Source organism: Argopecten irradians, chromosome 3, assembly GCF_041381155.1.
Source record: "Argopecten irradians isolate NY chromosome 3, Ai_NY, whole genome shotgun sequence".
Lineage (NCBI taxonomy): Eukaryota > Metazoa > Mollusca > Bivalvia > Pectinida > Pectinidae > Argopecten > Argopecten irradians.
The window spans coordinates 13390450-13406262 of NC_091136.1; positions in this window are offsets into that span (position 1 = coordinate 13390450).

The window sequence follows — 15813 nt, forward strand, 5'->3', positions numbered from 1 at the left end:
AGTTCTGTAGATATCTGTCCATGCTATGTCTATGCAAAAATTCAAGCATGTATGTTAAAATATTAAAGACGCTGAAACCTTTAACATTTTTTGGCGGGAAAAATCGCCATTTTCAAAGGGCTTTATGTCCGCCATTTTGAAATGTATGACCTTAAAATTGGTCATTATATGTGCTCGAGAGCATGCTCTTTCATATGCGTCCTTCAAAATATTTGACCTTTGTTTGACTAGCGAACTCGTGACCTTGACATAATCTCTGATGACATATAGTCAGAAACAAACGTTCATTATGGCGATCTACCTAAATAACGAAACTTACACGCTGTACAACGTATGGTTATGAACTTATGGGCATTTAAAGATCGTACCAAAAAAGTAGTTTTTACGTCTGTGACCTTGACCTTGAACGTTTTCGTACAGAATCGAACGTACGTTTCAAGAACTCGTACATACGTACATAACATGTCCAAAGTTGAGCGGCGTACCTTGTTCCGTTCGTGATATATCCTTCTAACAAGACTTGTGGAAATTAAAAAAAAATGATAAGAAGAAACTAGATTTGATCGCGATCAAAACATGGGATTTCCATCCACCAAAATAATCATTTAATCGATCAGACGATCGATCACTTTAATACGTTTTCTCTTCGCATCAAAAACGAACTATGTTTATTAACCGAACGAACGGTTGAAAAAACGAACAAAAGCACGCCCGAAAGAATGAAAATAACTACCGAACGAAAAGAGCAAACGAACAAAAAAAGAAAAAAACTAACGAACGAATAAAATTATTATATACACAATGTATCTAGTTGTACACGGGATTCAACGTGTCCTTCCTTCCATCCGTCTATTATTCTGTCGGTGCACACGTCCTTACAGGACAGACTCCATATGACACGAACATACTTTTAGATATAATTTTATTAACTTAGACAGACAGACAAACAAACAAACACACGAACAAATGACACTTGACGGACAGATGGATGGAAAGGCAGACACGCACGATATGATGGTTACAATTTGCACACATTACGAACAAACATCTGGACTTCGACGCATATACTGTAGACCACAGGGATCTGAGAATTAGTTACAGATTATATACTCATGGACGAGTATAGTACCATGTAGAGTATGATTTTTATCGGTTTTTTTTTATCTAGAACTCTAACACGTCCAAAAATGGTCTTAGGGCACTCTGGTGGGTCCATGATTATATAAACTGTAACTAATTCTCAGTCTCAGATCCTTGTGATTTTGCTACCTGCTGGGTCTAGAAAGATAAATTATCTCTCCTTAAGGTAAGATATCCGTCAATGCTGTATAGAACCCATTTATTAAAATAATCACGGTTTTAAAAAATAGGTCCGTTTTTCTCGACCGCCGAGTTCATACCCTTGATACTATAATATATATATGTATACTATTGGTTAAAAAATTTCATGCCAGGTCCCTGTGGTTTGAAATATGTTATCTATATGATCACTGAATCAGGCGTAAAATAGTCACAAAGTTTTGGCGGGAAGATATACCTATTTTGATAATTTTACCTTACTGTGACCTGGAGTGAAGGTAAAGGTCAATGAAATAGCATAACTTCTGTAGATATCTGTACATGCTTTATCTATGCAAAAATTCAAGCATGTATGTTAAGTATTAAAGGCGCTGAAACCTTGTACATTTTTGGCGGGAAAACGACAAAATCGCCATTTTGCAAAAGCTATATTTTCGCCATTTTTGATTAATTGACCTTGAAACTTGTTATTATATATTTCTAAGAGTATGCCCTTTTATATCCAACTAACTTTCAAATCTTTTCTGTGGTAAATTTCGTTTTTGACCTTTTTTGACCCTGTAGCGAACTCTTTACATTGACATAATCTCTGATAAACATGTAATGAGAAAACCACACGCTATGTCAGGATCTACATGAATAATTAAATTGGAACGACGTAAAGGGTACGGTTAAAAAGTTATGAACGTTTAAAGATCGTTCAAAAAAGTTGTTTTTACGTCTGTGAGCGTCGCATCTCAAGTTGAGCATCGCACCTTATTCCGTTTGTGAGATATCCTGCTAACAAGATTTGTGAAAATAAGGGGAAAAAATAATAAGAAACTAGATTTTATCGCGATCAAAACACGGGATTTCAATGCAGCAAAAGTATCATGTTATCGAGCAGACGATCACTGTAATACGTTTTCTCTTCGCATCTATTCGAAATATCTGTACAGACTTGTGATCCCCTAGATGAGCATTCATAAAAGTATATTTACATTCTGAGTGGTTCGTCTCTTTATGAATCAACCAACTGAAGAAAACAAACATTTGCCTACGAAAACACTATGAATACACTATGTATACAACGATTCGCGTGCATCGATCAGCTGATTTCAAACAATGCGCCAGTTTTATATAAATAAAAAATAGTTCCATACAATATTTTAATGCATAATATCTTATGTGTTGTTTCTTGGTATAGAATCAACTAAGATTTATTGTAATAAGTCATTCAAATCTTATTTTAACTACATTTCTTGTTTATCGTTTTTCATTTGCAAAACAAGGTCGACCGGAAGGCGGAAGCTTGAAAACGTGACGTTGTGGTACGACTTCGTCATCCAGCTGTTCCATAAATCTCGTTTCTCGTCGTATATGGGTATCATAATTTTAAACATAATACTAGATTTGATCGCGATCAAAACACGGGATTTCCATCCAGCAAATAATCATGTTATCGATCAGATGATCATTTTGATAATTTTCTCTTTGCATAAAATCGAACTATCTTTAATGAGCGAACAAACGGTCGAAAGAACGAACAAACGCACACCCGAGTGAAAGAAAGAAAACAATAATTATCGAACGAAAATAACAAACGAACAAAAAAAGAAAGAAAGAACGAATATAATGATTACATACACAATGTATCTGGTTGAACACGGGTATCAACGTGTCCTTCATTCCATCCGTCTTTTAATCGGACTGTGTACACTTCCGGTTACAGACATATGCCACGAACATACTTCCATATTTGATTTTATTAACTCAGACAAACAAACACACGAACACATGAATTAATGGACAGACAGATTGGACAATCACGATACGGTGATCACAATTTGCACACATGGACGAACAAACAGCGCTGAAAAAGTTGAAAGTTAGAACGCATTACGATGAAATAAATATACACATAAATAACACATACATGAAGTGGCATATTTTTTGCCTGCTGTAAAAATACACAGTAAAATCTCAATTAGTCGAAGATGAAGGGACTACCTTAAAAAATTCTTCATCTAGACTTCGACGCATAAACTGTCTAGACAATGCGCCAAGTTGTTGTTAGTTGATGTTATCACTTAAAAAGTTTTTAAGTTTTGAAATTTTGTTTTCAAATTACAATTTTATGGGACTCACGCAATAAAATCAACTGAATGGATCACTGCCTGTCGTGTGAAACATACATGTGTATTGAACGAATCACTGCCTATGATGGGATATTAAAGATATATACTATATTTTTAAATGAAATCTCATTTTGTGTGATGTATGTGAAAGGAAGCCGCCATATTTTAACAACCAATTTTATGTGATTATTCACACGCAACACTGCGGGTGTCAGTTCGCTAAACCTGCCTATATTATTAGGCTTTTAAAATGTGTTTTGCCTAATATATAGTTAGCTCGCGATACCTCTTAAAACGTGAAATCGGAGGAAAGATTTGGCCTACGCTACGTCAGCGGCATATTTCTAATGCATCGTCCATACCCCGCTGCCCCCATGGTATATCTCATTTGTGAACAACTCTGCACAATGAAATACTTCTGAGACCCTTCTATTTCACACATTTGTAATGGCCGCCGACTACATCACCATCGTTTCCGGTTTTATATTTAAAAAGCCACGTGTAGTTGAGAGGTAAACAAAATGCCAGCCATGTGTAGGCCTGTAGTGAGCTACATGTAGATGCGGTACCGCCGCCGTGTTCAATTTAAATGCTTGACAACATGTCGTGTATGTCGACCGTGATTCCACTATAACAAATCTAAGTGGTTGGTATTTTGTTTCGTCTCAATAGACAGTCTATTAATCTGTCTGCTCGTACGAAATAACAGGACACACACTGCGTACAGCACGCACATACTTTGAGATATATTTCATTAAGTCAGATAGACAAACAAAACAAACCCACGAACAAACGAATGGACAGACAGACGGACTGAATGATGGATGGAGGGATGGACAGGCAGACACGCACGATATACGATTTCAATTTGCACACAAGGACGAACGAACAGTGCTGAGCCAATCAGCGGGACTCTGGTGAGAAAAACAAATTCCCAATTTTAATGGGATTTGAATTGCCATATTTGGAGGGCTATATTTCCGCCATTTTCGAATTCATGATTTCGAAATTATAACCCTGTAGAGACAATAGGCCAGAGTCTCAATTTACAAAAAATCAACACCCTACATTAAATAATTAAGGCGCTACGAGGCCACAGATTACGGAATAAAAGAAGGAAATGGAACAAATTGCCATATTTGGAGAGCTATATTTCCGCCATTTTTCTATATAACCCATTGGAATTCATAATGTTTGAAGACAAAAGTTCATGCAACATAGGTACGAAAAATTAACTCTGTATATACAGGTTTAAAGCCGCTGAAACAACTGTCGCAAGGACAAAAAAAAAAAAAAAAAAAAAATAGAAATTTCGATTTTTGATGTCCTATATCTCCGCCATTTTGAATAATATAACCATGAAATTAGTCATTATATGTGTCTGAGAGCATGTTTTTTAACATCCAATTCAAAACATTTCTCTTTGAAATTTCATAAAATACGGTGAAATTTACATTTAAAAATGAACGAAACGCCATGTTTGGAGGGCTATATTTCCGCCATTTTCAAATTCATTACTTTGAAATGATAACCCTGTACAGACAATATGCCAATGTCTTTATTTACAAAAAATTAACACCCTACAATAAATGATAAAGGCCCTATGAGCTCACAAATTATGGGAAAAAAATAAGGAAATGGAACAAATTGCCACATTTGGAGAGCTATATTTCCGCCATTTTTCTTTATAACCCCTTTAAAATCCATAACTTTTGAAGACAAAAGTTCATACAAGATAGATATGAAAAATCAACACTGTACATACAGGTTTAAAGGCGCTGAAACGTCTGCGCCAAGTAAAAATAAAAATTTCGATTTTTAATGTCCAATATCTCCGCCATTTTGAATCATATGACCTTGAAATTGGTCATTTTATGTGCTTGACAGCATATTCTTTCATATGCGCCTTTCAAAACATTTCTATGGTAAAGCTCATTTTTGACCTTTGTTTGACCTCATTTGACCCTCTAGCGAACTCTTGACCTAGACATAAGAAAAAAACGTTCGATATCGCGATCTACCTAAATAACGAAATGCACACGTTGAACAGCGTACGGTTATGAAGCTATGAACGTTTAAAGTTTGGTCGAAAAAAGTTGTTTTTTACGTCTGTGACCTTGACCTTGAACATTATTGTAAAAAATCGAACGTACATTTCAAGATCTTATGTACGTTCATAACGTGTCCAAAGTTGAGCGTCGTACATTAGTCCGTTAGTGAGATATCCTGCTAACAAGATTTGTGGAAATAAGAAAAAAAAGAAAAATAATAAGAAAAAACATAACAATAACAATAGGGATTTCCATCCGTAAATGGAAATCCCTAATAATAAGAAGAAAAAACAGAACAATAACAATAGGGATTTCCATCCTCAATGGAAATCCCTAACTAGATTTGATCGCGATCAAAACTCGGGATTTCCATCCAGCAAATAATCATGTTATCGATCAGACGATCGCTATAATATTTTTCTCTTCGTATAAAATCGAACTATCTGTAATGAGCGAACAAACGGTCGAAAGAAGAAAGAAAACAAAAACTATCGAACGAAAAGAGCAAGCGAACAAAAAAAAAGGAAAGAAAGAACGACTCTAATGATTATATACACACTGTATCTGGTCGAACACGGGTATCAACGTGTCCTTCCTTCCATCCGTCTTTTAATCGGACTGTGCACACGTCCTTACACACAGGACACAAGTTGCATATACCATGAACATACTTCCAGATATGATTTTATTAACTCAGACAAACAAACAATCAAACAAACACACACACGAAAACATGAACTGATGGATAGACTGACGAACAGATGGAAGGACAGGCAGACACGCATGATATGATGTTCACAATATGCACACATGAACGAACAAACAGCGCTGAAAAAGTTGAAAGTAAGAACGCATTGCGATGAAATTAATATACACATAAATAGCATAAATAAAATGGCATATTTTTTGTCTTCTGTAAAGATACAGTAAAATCTCAAGTAGTTGAAGATGAAGGGACTATCTTACAAAGTTCTACTCATCTGCCTGGACGCATAAACTTTCTAGACAGTGCACATACTTGTGGTTTAGTCACTTATTTTTATTTTCAATTACATTTTAATGGAACCGATGCAATAATATAAGACTCATTCATATGTGGATATGAAGGATAGGGATGTTCTACCCGAGGGTCACAAAATGTTGTAAAACCCGAGGCTTGCCGAGGGTTTGCAACATTTTGTGATCCCGAACATCTGAACAAACAAAAAATAGCCTATTTGTCCCCTGTGACATTCAATGAAGGTCAAGGTCATTCATTTGAACAAACGTGGTATTCCTTTCATCACAGCACCCTACAGGTCCAATGTCAGGTCTCTAGGCTGTTTGGTTATTAAGAAAAAGTAGTTTAAATATGCGTGAGTCTACTTGACCCCTGTGATCTTGAATTAAGGTAAAAGCTATTTATTTGAACAAATATGGTAACCCATCACCCAAGCATGAAACAGGCCCAATATCAGGTATCTAGGTATCTTGGTTATTATGAAGTCGTTTACAGATTTTAGCTTTTTTCATCCCTGTGACCTTGGATGAAGGTCAAGGTCTTTCATTTGAACCAGTTTGGTAGCCCTTCATCCAAGCGACCACAGGCCGACTATCAGGACTCTATGTATCTTGGTTATTAAGAAGTTGTATAAAGATTTTAGCTTATTTGACCCTGTGACCTTGAATGAAGGTCCAATTCATTCATTTGAATATACATGATAGGCCTCCATCCCAGGATGCCAAATGCCAAATATCAGGTCTGCAGGACTGTTGGTTTTTTAAGAAGAAGTCGTTTAAATATATTTCAGTCTATTTAACCCCCATGACCTTGAATGAAGATCAAGGCCATTTATTTGAAGAAATCTTAGCCCATCATCTCAGCATGCCACAGGCCCAATATCAGGTCTCTAGGCCTCTCGCTTATTAAGAAGAAGTCGTTTTAAGGATTCAAGCTTTTTGACCCCTGTGACTTTTAATTAAGGTCAAGGTCAATGAAAAAACAAAAGTTCTGTAGACATTCGTCCATGCAATGGCTATGCAAAAATTTAAGCATGTATGTTAAGTATTACTTAAAGTCGACGAAAGCTTGTACATTTTTGGCGGGAAAACAACAAAATCGCCATTTTTTAAAGGGTTATATCTCCGCCATTTTGGATCACATGACCTTGAAACCTGTCATTATATATTTCTGAGAGCATGTCCTTTCATATCCATTTTTCAAAACTCTTCTGTGGCAATTTTTGTTTTGACCTTTGTTTGACCCCGTAGCGAACTCTTGACGTTGACATAATCTATGATAACATTTAATAAACAAATAACGCGCTATGTCACGTTGTACCTTAATGACTTAACGGGGATAGCGTACAGCGTACGGTAATGAAGTTATGAACGTTTAAAGTTTGTTCGAAAAAAATAGTTTTTAGGTCTGTGACCTTGACCTTGAACATTTTTGTGAAAAATCGAAAGAACGTTTCAAGATCTCATGTACGTACATAATGTGTCCAAAGTTAAGCGGTGTACCGTTTTCCGTTCGTGAGATATCTTGTTAACAAGATTTGTGCAAATAAGAAAAGAAAAAGAAAAAGAAAAATAACTAGATTTGATCGCGATCAAAACACGGGATTTCCACCCAGGTATTGATATAAGTAATAATAAGATCTTTTTAATAATCTTTTAATCTGAATTTTAATTTGACTGTTTGGCCCCACCTCTCTTGTACCCTTTGATCTTCTATACAAAGATATTCCGAATAAAGTAGCTTGTTGTACTTGAAGCCTTTTACCAAACTACAGTTGTGTCATGGACGTGAGGTTGGGTTGCGGAACTCGCTCTACATGTCTTGACTCTTTACAAGAAAAACACATATGTTCAACTCCACGTTCATTCTCCTTTTCTTATGAAGATCTTCGACGAATGGGGAATAACTCGTACAATTAGAGTTAATATTATCTCCCTTTGGCCACATAATGTAATCTCATCACATTCGTACAACTATATACACAACATCCGACGCACAAAATAAAATCGCCGAAAAGACAGTTGATGTCCTATGTCTTCGCCATTTTGAATGTTATGGCCTTGAAATTGGTCATTACATATATCTTAGAACATGTTCTTTCATATCCAATCTTCAGAACATTTTTATCGGAAATCTCATAAATGCGGTAAAATTTATGTAAAAAAATGAACGAAATGCGATATTTGCAGGGCTATATGTCCGCCATTTTCAAATTAATGACTTTGAAATTATAACTCTGTATGGACAATATTCCAATGTCTAAATTCACAAAAAATCAACACCCAACATTAAATGATAAAAGCCCTACGAGTTCACAAATTACGGAAAGATTAAGGAAATGGAACAAATTGCCATATTTCAAATCCTTAACTTTTGGAGAAAAAGGTTCATACAATATAGGTACGAAAAATCAACACTGTACATACAGGGTTAGGCCACTAAATCACCTGCCGCAAGGACAAATAAAAACTATAATCTTGATTTTTGATGTCCTATATCTCCACCATTTTGAATCATATGAGCTTGAAATTGGTCATTTTATGTGTCTGAGAGCATGCTCTTTCATATCCAATTCAAAACATTTCTCTTTGAAATTTCATAAATTACGGTTAAATTTACTTTTAAAAAATGAACGAAACTCCATATTCGGAGGGCAATATTTCCGCAATTTTCAAATTCATGACTTTGAAATTACAAGCCTGCACTGACAATATGCCAAAGTCTAAATTTACATAAAATCAATACCTTACATTAAATAAGCCCTACGAGCTCACATAAAACGGAAAAATAAGGAAATGAAACAAATTGCCATATTTGGAGAGCTATATTTCCGCTATTTTCCTATATAACCCCTTGAAATTCATAAGTTTTGAAAACAAAAGTTTATACAACACAGGTACGAAAAATCAAGACTGTACATACAGGTTTAAAGGCGCTGAAACGTCTCGCGCAAGGACAAATATAAACTAAAATTTCGATTTTTGATGTCCTATATCTCCGCCATTTTGAATCATATGACCTTGAAATTGGTCATTATATGTGCCGGAGAGCATGCTCTTTCATATGCGCACTTCAAAACATTTATATGTTAAAGTTCATTTTTGACATTTGTTTGACCTCATTTGACCCTCTAGCGTACTCATGACCTACAGATGTAGATATAATCTCTGATAACATATAGTGAGAAAAAAACGTTCAATATCGTGATCTAGCTAAATAACGAAACACACACCATGAACAGCGTAGGGTTATGAAATTATGAGCGTTTGAAAAAAAGTTGTTTTTTTACGTCTATGACCTTGATCTTGAACGCTTTCGTACAAAATCGAACGTACATTTCAGGAACTCGTGCACGTTCATAACATGTCCAAAGTTAAACATCGTACCTTGTTCCGTTCGTGAGATATCCTGCTAACAAGATTTTTGGAAATAAGAAAAAAACTGAACAATAACAATAGGGATTTCTATCCGTGAATGGAAATCCCTAATAACAAAAGGGATTTCCAAAAAAACAGAACAATAGCAATAGGGATTTCCATCCGTAAATGGAAATCCCTAAAAACAGAACAATAACAAAAGGAATTTCCACCCGTAAATGGAAATCCCTAATAATAATAGATAATCCAGCGAACTGGCCAAAGCCCCGTTAGCGAAGCGAACTCTTGTGATAAAGGTGTCTCGGTAACGTTATTCTATGTAAACCATCCAATATATGTAGAGTTGAAAAACTTTCTCGTAAACCGGAAACCGGAAGTCAAAATAAGATCTAGCATTGTGCAAGACAGTATTCAAAGTCACACTCTCGCGTGATTACAAAATCACACTCTCGCGTGAAGTTATACTTGGACAATTTCAAAATGAAAACATTAGTGAAAAATAATCCTCCAAATTTATTCTAACCTGAATCTAACAATAACATTTTGTCCTAAAGCCGTTTTATGTGAGCAGTTGCTTCGGAATTTTCCGCCTGGCAACGATTGTGATATATTTTGTAGCCGCACTCACGTATTTTTGCAGAAAGAGAAAGTAGACGTATCTTATGTTAAATATTGTTTTTCTTGTTATAAACTCAATGCCAGTAATTCAGCTATGAGTCTAATAATAGATAATTCTATAAATGGTTTCTAGCACTACCGTTAGTCAGCACACACAATAAGCAATAAAAACAAAACACATGTCAACATCGATAAGAGTGATAACTCTTTCGCCGTTTGAAATCCTGTATTTTCCTGGCATATTTCTATTTAGTCACACGGTAAAAAACCCGAAAGAATGGATTAACTGCTGCGCTCTCAGATAGGCTGTGCCTAAAACTATACTAAGAAGTAAACAGAACAATAACAATAGGGATTTCCATCTGTAAATGGAAATCCCTAATAAGAGAGTAGCTCTCTGCGCGGCCGGAGGCCGCGTAGAGAGAAGCTCTACTAACCATAACACGTGTGTGAGCATATAGATTCCAATGCATTCAAGTACCCCCTGGACTTTGAAATCGTGTCCCGCGTGAAAAGTATCGCGCCTCCATGCAGGCAGCCATGTTTTAATTCTCGTTATCTGTACGACGATATTTGAAATTTTCTCTATAGACAAAACGTTCCATCAGGATACACTTTGAAATTACTGTAAGTAGTTTTAGATAACTACACAAAGACAAGAACGATACAATAAATGTACTGGTCAAAATGATAAATGTCTGTGAACAGGTGTACGACGCGCAAAAAAAAAAAAAAAAAAAACACTTACTTCTTATATCTAAAACTTTCGCATTTAATAATAACATGATATTCATCCTCGATATCCCCGCTATTGCATGATGTACAAATTCGACGACCTCTATCTGTATTGTTATAACGACCTCTCTCGATATTTCACTTATGTGACGACATACGAATTTTTGATATTTCTTTCAAATTTTGAGTCCCTATAATTTTTGTTAATCTTTCAAATTTTGAGTCCCTATAATTTTTGTTAAATATTTCTGTAGATCAAAACCTTCGCTAATATATTTGTACAATGAACACTTAGAAGATAACTCTATCTGTTCACTGCAGTCTTGTTGGAATATATCATACATTCTACGTTTGATGATATCAATATCTTTGTCAATTATTTTATCACTATGCCAAATATAACCTAACCCCATTCTGTATAATTCATCTCTGACACTATCCGACCAATCGCGATATATCACTCCCCTTCTCAAGCATTTCTTGATAGATAGCATTTAAAATACAGTTATTTGAAGTCTTTAATTTAATCCAATAATTATAAATTCTTAATTTTCTCACAAGAGCTATCGGTAATCTGCCTAATTCTTGATATACCATACAATTTGCTATACTTTCCTTAACTCCTAATAATCGTTTGCAATCGCTCAAGTGCAATTGTCCTATACTTGGTGCTTTGTGAAACCCCAATACTTCACTAATGTAATTCAAAATACTAGCAACATAGGTATCAAATACATGAAGTTGTGTTTCAATGTTGAAAAAGTTTTTCTTACATACATTTGACACTGCAAAAAGAGCTTTCTTACCATGTTCAGAAATTCTATCTTGTGCTTTCCTGACTTTACCGTTAAAATTTAGAAGAATACCAAGGTAATTAAAATCGTTTACAATCTCTACTTGGTAGCCGTTAATAAACCAAATATCATCCTCTCTTAATTTTCCGCCGTTTCTGAAAACTAATACTTTAGTTTTATCAGTATTTACAGTTAAGTTCCATTTTTTGTTGTAAGTAGAAAGTGAATCTAGCATTTTTTGTAAACCCTCTGCAGTTTCGGATAAAAGTACCATGTCGTCTGCGTACATCAATAGAAATAGATTAAGTGTTTGCAATTCAATAGACGGACAGTCATCTGTTAAAAAACTCATCACACAATCATTAACGTACATTGAGAACATTAAAGATGACAATATTTCGCCTTGGAATAAACCGTTCTTGCACTAAAACAATCAGACATTTTATTGTTATACTTTACACAACATTTGACATCATTGTATAGTGAGCGAATTATACGTAGCATTTTCCCTTCCACGCTCTCTTTGATTAATTTAAACCATAAATTCTGCCGATTTACAAAATCAAATGCTTCCCTAAAATCAATGAAACAGCAGTACAATCTGTTTCTGTTTTTAAATGATTTGCTTATTAAAGACTGTAAGACAAATATAGCATCAACTGTTGAGATATGTTTTTTAAAACCAAACTGTGCATCACTTATTTTTGAATATTCATAATCAGAATCAACTATTCTATTATTCAAAATTGAGGTGAAAAGTTTCCCCAAACAACTTATTAAAGTAATGTCTCTATAATTATTAGTGTCATCCTTATTACCCTTCTTGAAAACAGGATCAATGTTACCTATTGACCAGGATGTTGGATAGTTACCGGACTTAAAAATATATTATTAAACAATACAACTTGGCAAGGCAAAAGAACATCTTTACACTTAATAAAATACTCATTAATTAGTAGATCCTGACCACATGCTTTAGATGTGCTTAAATTATTAATAGCTTTAAGTATTTCCTTCTCAGTGATATCAACATCTAATTCATTAAAAACTGAATTAGAAATATTGTTACATGATGATGATTGTGTGGCATTTACAAGACAGTTTACTCTTCCATTACATGTCAGTTACCCACTTATGAGATCATAACATGTATTCAGTTACAATCCAAATGGTCATATCGCCACGCTTCAAACATTAATTATTTTATTTTATAGACATGTTGACAGCACGGCCAGCATTAATATGTAAACAGAGGCATCCGGTTGGGTACAGTGATCTTGTATGTGTATGTAAGTCCCCTTAGAAATGAAATCATTACCGGTAACCATTAGTGTAATATGAACACACTGTGGCCGATGCCAACTATTAAAAGTTGTATAAAACAGGTTTTCCTATTTTACATAGTGATACGGTCGTCTTCTAACTTTGCACTAGGGAAAATTACCTTTAGTTCAGTCGGTAGCTAGAGCTGCGGACCAGTCCGAGGTCGTGGGTTTGAGCCCGGCTGGCGGCACACTACTCTCACCCTATTGCATTCTAATAAGGATACTTACATTAAGCTGTATACGTCAGGCAATAAATGACTTACTGCATGCTTGTTAACCTCGAACAAAAAGACAGGTTTCTTGAAAAAAAACGCCTTTCCATCCCTATACCCCACTCTTCAATTGTTCTCTGATTGGTTTACCTTTTCATATTACGCTCGTTAGTACTGTTCGGTATCAGGGGTGGTTTGATATTCATTTTAATAAATGTGATTTCCTTATTGCATTCTTTTAAAAAAAAAATCTTGTCAGCATTGGTTAAATGGTCTGTTGATTGACCTAATAGCTTCCCTCTGTTACAGCATGTATTACCATGGTCGATCGCACACCATTCTCGATACTCCATGGGTTTCGATCACTTACGATCTCTACACCCCTGGACTATCTCATAGTAAAACTGGAGGCAACAGAACAGAACAGGTAATTTAGTCGTTAGCGCCGTACAATGGTACACTGTGGTTGAGTGTGTGGCTTTGAAGTTGGGCGTCGCTCTCTCTGGCCGCTGATTTATTAAGATTTTTCTCTCTGAACTGTCTTCAGTTTTACTATGAGATAGTCCAGAGGTGTAGAAATCGTATGTGATCGGAACCCCTGGATAATCGAGGATGATTACACACATGTCCAACCCCTTTCATTGTCATATAATAATCATGATTAACCATGAAAGGGGATTGTGTGTGGACTCAGCCGTGATAGAGAATTTCATTTGTGAGAGATTGGAAGTACAGTGTATGCACTATAAATACTATTAAAAACGAGACCAGTATAGATTATGTTGAATTAATCTGCATATATTATTAAGAAGGAGATCAGCATAGACCAGTATTAGTTTTATTTGATATAATATCAAAACCAAGACCAATATAAACAATGCCCCAACAAAGGAGGGCTCATCACAACACTGTTGAATATAAACAATGGTGTTACCATAATAAATATCCAATCATGTATACATGTACATAAAATTTCATTACAAAGAGAAAAAACCCCATTAATATTTAAAAGTAATCAATACGTGCTCATAATCTAAATAGAATTAAAAAAAGATACAAAAACTTCATTTTATGATATTAAATGTACACTGGTACATTGAAGTTGAAAAACTGACATAATATTAATACTAGTGGTTTGCTTCATGACATACTTGATGTGTGTACATGTATTGCAAGTGAAATATGTACAGATGGTTTAAAGGCCCACTACCTTTCCGAAACAAATTTTTAATTTTCTTAAAAACATCAATAACATCAGAAAATATGCATTGATGGCCTTAGATGAGGTTACAAAACCAAGTAAATGCAAGATTCCCTCCGTAATCTATGCTAAAAATCAAAAACCATTTCGCTGTTTTGCCGTCTGGCGCAGTGATATTCAACTACCGGGAGGTATTTAGGATGACGGCGGGAAACATAAGACGACCCGCATTTTGAAAATTAACATTTTATTTACTTAATTATTTTTTGTAGAAGATGATGATGACTGTAGTATTAACGGTAAGTTATTAAATTTTGCGACTCAAAATTATCGATCACGTTTTACATTCCCATTTAAAAAAAACCAGAAGCCGTTTCGGAAAGGTAGTGGGCCTTTAAAGATACACATGGCCAGTATGAACATACCTATATACACATTCATATATGATTCATCACATTCACATCACGGGTACACAAAGGGGGAAACACAGGAATGTAAACAAAAAAGGACTAAGTATGATAAAGAAACAAATACAAAAGCAAGTAGTATACATGAAATAGTTGGTCTCTATCATTGTAAGAGATTCAAAAATATTTTAATACGAGAAATAAAGAGCCTTACATATACAATAGAGAACAATTGCAATTCAGCTACTTATTACCCAAAGAATCTGACAAGTACTTTCCTATTAGAACCAATAATACGCTATTCTACCGTTATTTTTACCAGTATGTAAATCCTTTTAGGACCAACACTATAATACACTACCGTCAGTTTTACCTGTGTGTAAAACCTATTAGAACCAACACTATGATACACTACCGTCAGTTTTACCTATCAAAACTAACACTTTGATATGCTAACGTTAGTTTTACCTGTGTGTAAAACCTATTAGAACCAACACTATAATACACTACCGTCAGTTTTACCTGTGTGTAAATCCTTTTGGACCAACTATAATACTATAATACACTACCGTCCTTTTAGGACCAACACTATAATACACTACCGTCAGTTTTACCTGTGTGTAAATCCTTTTGGACCAACACTATAATACACTACCGTCAATTTTACCTGTGTGTAA